Below are 7,300 nucleotides of genomic sequence, written 5' to 3'. Positions count from 1 at the left end.
GTAACACACGAGCGGCGATCGTCCTTAATGCGGCGTTCACAGAGTGCCGATTATGGCTCCCGTTTGAGATCAGACAGCGCTACGACACGAAAAGCGAAAAAGTCGGATTACTATCCTCAATGATCTGGAATGTCCTATCATTGTCTGAACGCAGTCGTATATGTTCGTAACAGAGTCCTACGGATCGGGAATGGTCCGGAGAGGTCGGCCAAGCACTCCCGACAGTTAGGTGCGTCCCGTAACATTCGGGAAACTCAGCCGATTTTGTCTAGTCGGATTACAATCGTGACTATGTCGTGACAGATTCGGTCGTTTTTTACCATGACAAAGATACAAATCGGGTCAGAATCGGATTTAGAACGGGATAATCGGGACGAATTCTGCTGGAAACGGCTGGATCGGGACGCCTCCTGAACAATATGTTGTCGTGATTAAATAAATGTTTTTACAAATTTTAATGAAAGTTTGAATTTCCAGCCACGAATCACAGGATCTTGATCAGACTTTTTGACACATTTTAATCGGGAATGGCCCTATCAAGGACGGCAGTAAAAATCCTGAATGTGTGACTTAGGCTTAAAGCACTCTAGGAACGAGTTTAGCAGGGACCTTCCATCTGCACCACTGCTTAGCGGATCCTCATCATCGCCGAGAGACGCACAGCATCTTGAAAGAAATACAAAGAAAGGTCATCGCCTGTAAAGAAGGACAACAGCCACTCTTCATCGGTAAAGAATGTCAACAGTCAGCTAACGTCAGGGAAGAAGGTCATTGGTTGTCCATCGCTCAAAGTGTTTATTTAATTGAATGTGAAAGGAAATATGTTCTAAGTTCAGATGTATCTGATAGTGCGCGTGTGTATTAGTCTTGCAGTGAAGATATTCCTAGTTCGAATGTGTCTATTAGTCCGCGCGCTTCATAGAATTTGCTTGCGTGCCGTACTGCGTTTATACAGCATAAACGCAAGAAAAAATGCGATCAATAATTTATTGTGTGGGAGGGGTGTATATCGTGTGCCGGGGTGGTTGAGGAGAGGATGGGAAGCCAGAGAGGGAGGAGCTATAAAAAAGGTTTCAAATACTACTTTAATTACTGGAAACCACTTTAATTTTTCGCGAGGGAATTGGGATAAACCTGGGCTCATACTATACTTTGTGTGAAGGAAGGGTTTGGGAAAGTCGGGGGTGGATGATTTGGCTTAGAAAAAGGTTTTAAATGCTACAGCTAAGGACCGGACATTACTGCCCTTGACTTTGCCGTATAGTTATACAAGTATTCTATTTCTATATGGTCAGTAGATGCATAGTCAGGTTAACACAACACTGTTGCATTTTAACTTTACTGACCTCTTTATTAGCTGACCAGTTAATTATATAGCGTAACTCGATATTAATGCATTGAGGTTTTACTGTTTATTAATTTTAGTTTATCAAGGTCTCCCCGCGCCAATTGGCTGCATTATGGATTAACCCGCCGTGACGCCATCACGACTGAAATAGTGTTAAAATGCCTTAAGTGACATGAGATAGAAGTGACAGCAATTCACAGTGAAATTTAAGAAGACTTGAAGTAACAGAGTGGGATAAAAAAAAAGATGCGGGTGTGATACCCTAACTCTTTGTGAAGATACCTCTTGGTTCTTAAACGTGCTCAGTTTAATGCACCAATACATGGGATACAACTTTCCTGAGTTGAACCAGTACTGATGATTTACACCATTCCTCAGTATAACCCTTTAAATGCCGAGTGCCAAGCAATGGATTAAATAGTTCCATATTTTACCCTCTTTCGGTTTGACGTGACCGGGGTTTGAATCCTCCGCATCCGAAGCGAACGCTCTACCACTGACCTACCGGGGCGGTCGTGGACTTCAAAGACAAATTCATTTTCTTCATATGGTCAGTAGATGTCATGGCCCAGTCCATAATAAATGGAATTTTACGATAAACCGCTTTTCTGATGACATGTATTATGTCTTGTTCGGTGAGTAAACATGTAAAACATGTAAAACATGTAATGCATGCGGTCTCGACGGATACGTGTTTACACACCGGATTCGACGTTGTACAGGTCACAAGAAAAGCGTCCTATCATAAAATCACCTTTACTATATGCCTGTTATATTTTCCTTTTCCGATTCCGTATCATGCTAGTATGGTGTGTAGACTAGGAACTACTTTCGCGTCGCTTAAAATAGCGTGAGAATAATAACTGGTAAAACCTATATGGTTTATATAACCCAAATTATAGATACATAACATTACCCAATTAACTCACGACACTAGTAGCATGTTAATATTCAGGAAAATTGTATCAAAAAAACTTGAGGATGTGCACAAAGCAAAGAACACGTCCGACCGATCTAGACAATATTTAGGTGTTTGCAAATTCGAAGATAATAAATTGTAACCTTATCTTAAACATGAGCAGCTCGACAATACAAAAAAGAAGCCAAATTCGCGTCATCGATTGACTCAGGAAACCCCCTTAGTTCTGCATATAATGCTAGTCAAAAATCATTTTGTTAAAATGACCGCATGACGTTTTAAGGAAATGACGATTTGTTATACTCTTGAAATAAGTACCGTTTACTGTTGTATTTTTGTGTTGTAACATTTTATAATTGTTTTCGTATATACAATTAGCAATAGATGCAATGAATTAGTCATTAGAGCTTTTATTTACTCGAGTTGAAGGACAGACATGCTCTAATAACTAATTCATTGTCCTGTGGTTTAACAATTCCATACTGAAGAATTGACTCACTCTGAATTATGTGTGACAATTGTACAGGAAAATAAAGAGCACAGTTAAAAAAGCTAGTTTATATTTCCGGAATCGTAACAGATTTTATCATAGTGTTATGAGTTTCATTATTGATAAAAAAAACATGGCGCCTTGCTTGCATTTACAGGATTTTGGCGTCTATTTATCTTTTCCATGCGTCCCTCTTTGTCAAAGGTAAGATAATTTATATACTTTGATTCCGACTCACTTTTTCTGTTATAAGTATTGTATTATAGTGTGTTCCGCACATACTATTTGTATAGTTTCACACGGTTTGCTACAAGCAATTGTATAACACTTCGTGAAGTTGTCCACATATTAAGTTTTGGCTAGTTTTCACATTGAAAATATTTGATTGGTAAATTGTCAGTAAGAATTAAACCTTTTAAAACAACTGGCTTCAGGGCATTGGTGTGGACTTGTCCATTAAGCCTAATCAATAATATTGAGATATTACCGCATACCTTCAAAATAAATTACATCATGAAGCATATTGATATATATATGATTACTTTTTGCACAATAGATTACAGTTAAAGCTACCGTAAACGAAAACTGTATGAACAACGGATTAAAATCTAATGACATTCATTAAATTTGCAGTAATTTTAAAGTTGTGATTGAATGTACGTAAACATTCAATGGCATGGATGTTTCTAACAAAGAGACTCAGTGTGAAGCCCTTGTTTTTCTTCTTGTCATTTTAATGCGTAATCAAGACATGTATAACCCTATCCTGTTTCTTCAAAAAGCGCCAAGTATCTCTTTGGAAACTGGTTCTTCAATAGAGTGTTGTTTAGATTTGTCTAAAATAGTTCATATAGTTTCCAACACGGGTTATGGTAACGTTTGCTACTGTGACGTTTTGTAGTAAAATGTTTTTCAGGTTAAGAAACACAAAAACCTACCCTAATTGCGACTGGGATAGCTGCAGATAAGACCATCACACTGACTTGTAACAATTACGGGGGTACGACTCGCTCTGGTATAGGTACGTGTTTACTAACGTTTCAATTCGCTTTCATAGCGCAGCGGATCCAGCAGTTGAAGGTAGTATAATGCAACCTAGCACCTGCGCCCCTTACCCTCCGTCTCGAAAATCTAGGTTGCAAATTGGCACATCGCCACTTCCCCTCCATCCTGAACATCTAGGGCGCAACCTGACTCATCAACCACTCCCCCTTGGAATCGAAACCCTAAAGCGCAACCTGGCATACCGCCACTACCCCTCCGCCCTAAAATTCTATGGCGCAACCTGGCAGACCGCTACTTCCCGTCCGTCCTGAAAATCTACGGCGCAGCCTGGCACATCCGCCACACCCCATTGGAGTCGAAACTCTGGGAAGCAACCTGTCACACCGCCACTTTCCATCCGCCCTGAACATCTAGGGCACATACTAGCACACCGCCACTTCCCTTCTGTCCTGAAAATATAGGGCACAACCTAGCCCATCCGCCATTCCCCATTGGAGCCGAAACCCTAGGGCGCAACCTTGCATATGCGTCCCTTGCCCTTGGAACCATGAACGTAGGGCGCAAAATGGCACATACGTTCTTCGACTTGGAACTAAAAAACCTAAGGCGCAACCTAACACATCAATTCCCCTCGGAAATGAAAACCTTCGGCGGAATCAGGCACATGCCTCTCTTTCTCTCGGGACCGAAAATTTAGGCCGAAACCTGTTACACGCTTCCCTTCCCCTCGGAACTGACAACCTAAGACACGACCTGGCAAATCCGTCTCTTCACCCCCGGAATCAAAAATCTAGGACGCAACCTGGTGTTGTCCATTCCCATCGAAACCAAAATCTTAGGGCGAAACCAAAGGCACAACCTTGCACGTGCGCCCTTTCCTTTCGGAACTGAAAACCTGGGGCGCAACCTGGCACATACCTTCCTTCCTCAAGGGAAGAAACCTAGGCCGCAACTTGGCACATGCGTCTCTTGCATTCGGAACTGAAGGGAAAAACCTAGGGCGGAACCTGTCACATCTGTCCTTTCCCCTCGGAACTGAAAACCTAGGGTCGAACCTGGCACATCCTTCCCTTCCTCTCGGGGCCTAGGCCACAATCTGGCGCACGGCTTCCTTTTTCTTGAAAAAGAAAACATAGTGCACAACCAGGCACATGTGTCTCTTCCCCTTGGACCTGAAAACCTAGGGCGCAACCTGGCACATGCTTCTCTTCCCCGCGAAACCAAAATCTTAGAGCGCAGTTTGGCATATGCGTCCGTTCCACTCGGAACTGAACATCTGCTACCTGGCACATGCTTCCCTCCCTCACAATGAATTTGGGTTATTATTGCGATCCATCTGTATTAGTTGTTTAGTATTTCGTTTAAGATGCACTTTTACTCTCAAGTATGAAGTACCACATTAAAACAATTATTATAATTCCTCGAAAAGGTTGAATAAATATCGACGACGATGGTTCTTATAAAGGATACTGTGTTGAACTTGAAAGAATGGTGCAGGAAACACGGTATTTCCACCTTATGAGACCACTCTTGATCACTATTATTGTTTGAAGCCACCAGACAATTAATATTTGTGCGTTTTCAGCGTTTAATTACTCGGTTACAATCTTGTTATCAGTATTTATCAATACCCATAAGTTCATTATTTAATAAGCGGTTAATGGTTTATCAATCAAAACTTAAGTCTGTTATACATATGTATGTATTCAATAAATGATTTATTTAGTTATAAGGCTTGATGATATTTGGTCCGCCGTCACCGCCCTCCCCCCTGATGCAAAAAGTGTAGTTTATCTTGATTCCTATTATACCACATTTCACTTATTTTTTCAGAAATAATTAACATTTACACTCAGGTACAAGTTATAACATATCTAACATTTTTGCAAATTTAACTTCGGAACAAGGCATGCATGCTATTACATGTTTTGGTGTCATGTTATTACATGCCTGTGTATCATGCTATTCCATGCTTATGTATCATGCTATTACATGCTAAGGTATCATGCTATTGCCTGCTTAGGTATCATACTATCACATTCTTACAAAGCATGGTATTACATGCTAAGGTATCATGGTATTACATGCTTAGGAAACCATGGTATTACATGCTTAGGAAACCATGGTGTTACATGCTTAAGAAGTCATGGTAATACATGCGTAAGAAACAATGACGTTTTAAGGGGTTGCAATTGAAGAACCACATACTAATTCAATTAAAAAAAAAGTTCATTGTATCGAGGTCAAAAGGTCATCTCCATTGATTATGTGAACAACCGCTGTGAAACAAGTCCTCCTGAGCTACCGTTTTCAGCGAAGTGCCTGTGTTTGAATATAACCGTGTATAGTTGTACGCTAACAAATATGTTAAATCTGAAATGACAACAGGGGCTTATTTAAACAAAGGACCTGCTTACCATGAATATATATGGTAAACTTTCTTGTCTTGTCACAAGATCGAAACCCTTACAAGTTTGTATGTAGCATCACAAAGTAGTTCTTAACACATTTTTTAAAATTGTGCTCCAGCTGACAACGGCCAGGGGGAAACTCGTCTCCAATGGACCTGTATAACTGCATTTATTTGTCTTTAACCACACGCCAAGACCGTTGATATTTAGTATGAATTGTCATATGATGGCCCTTTACCAAGTGTGTTCGACTTATGCACATTGGGTAAAAACTAGCCAAGTCCTTGGTTCACAAGATTTCTGTAGACTTATATAGCGTTTTCTTTAGCAACCGCAAGACCCAAACCCTTGATAGTTTGCATGTTGCATCATATACAAGGATCGTTCAAATTATGTTCCAGGGGTCAAAATTGGCCCCATCTCGCGGGTCACAATTTTAATATATACATATAAAAGGAAACTTTGAAAATATTCTTGTAATACAGACATAGTACCTAACTAAACATGTAACCATATTTGTTTGTACGCTCGCTGATATGATGTTTCCGTTATGCTTGTTTTCCCATAGTGGAGCCGTCAATGCATAGCGTGGACGAATGGGAATGCTCGTTTGCAGATAATGGGTTATCAATCTAAAGCAACGGAGTAAGGATAAGTGGATCCAACACAAGCCGGACTGATGGTATGAACAAGGTGAAATGTAAATATGTTTACTCGCTGGTCCTTCGGGATCTTAATGCGTTGTTTTTTTACAGGACTACACTTTTACATTTTCTGTTTCAGCACATAAACGGCCGCAATTATTTAATTTGAATGCTCAAAATTGGTCTTTATGTGACTCGAATAAGTCACTTATAACCATGTGGATCTAAGCCGACGTAATGTATAAAGTGAATCTTATTAAAAGATTACTGCTTAATTCGGTTCAATAGTTAATGTTTTTTTAGTAAAACATTACAAAAATAAATGGTTTACTCAGACGAATAACAATCTACTTTGTGTAAGTAACAACTAACAATATTTCAGTTTTTAGCGGGCTACATAATATTATGTAAACAACCCGCATATTATGCTTGCTCCTGTCTTTTTTTATCTAGCACTTCATTTGACCGAAATCAGTTACAGCG

The sequence above is a fragment of the Mya arenaria genome, chromosome 16 (genome assembly GCF_026914265.1).
Source record: "Mya arenaria isolate MELC-2E11 chromosome 16, ASM2691426v1".
Taxonomy (NCBI): Eukaryota; Metazoa; Mollusca; class Bivalvia; order Myida; family Myidae; genus Mya; species Mya arenaria.
The sequence above is the reverse complement of the archived record's forward strand: the minus strand, read 5'-3'. Positions refer to the sequence as shown.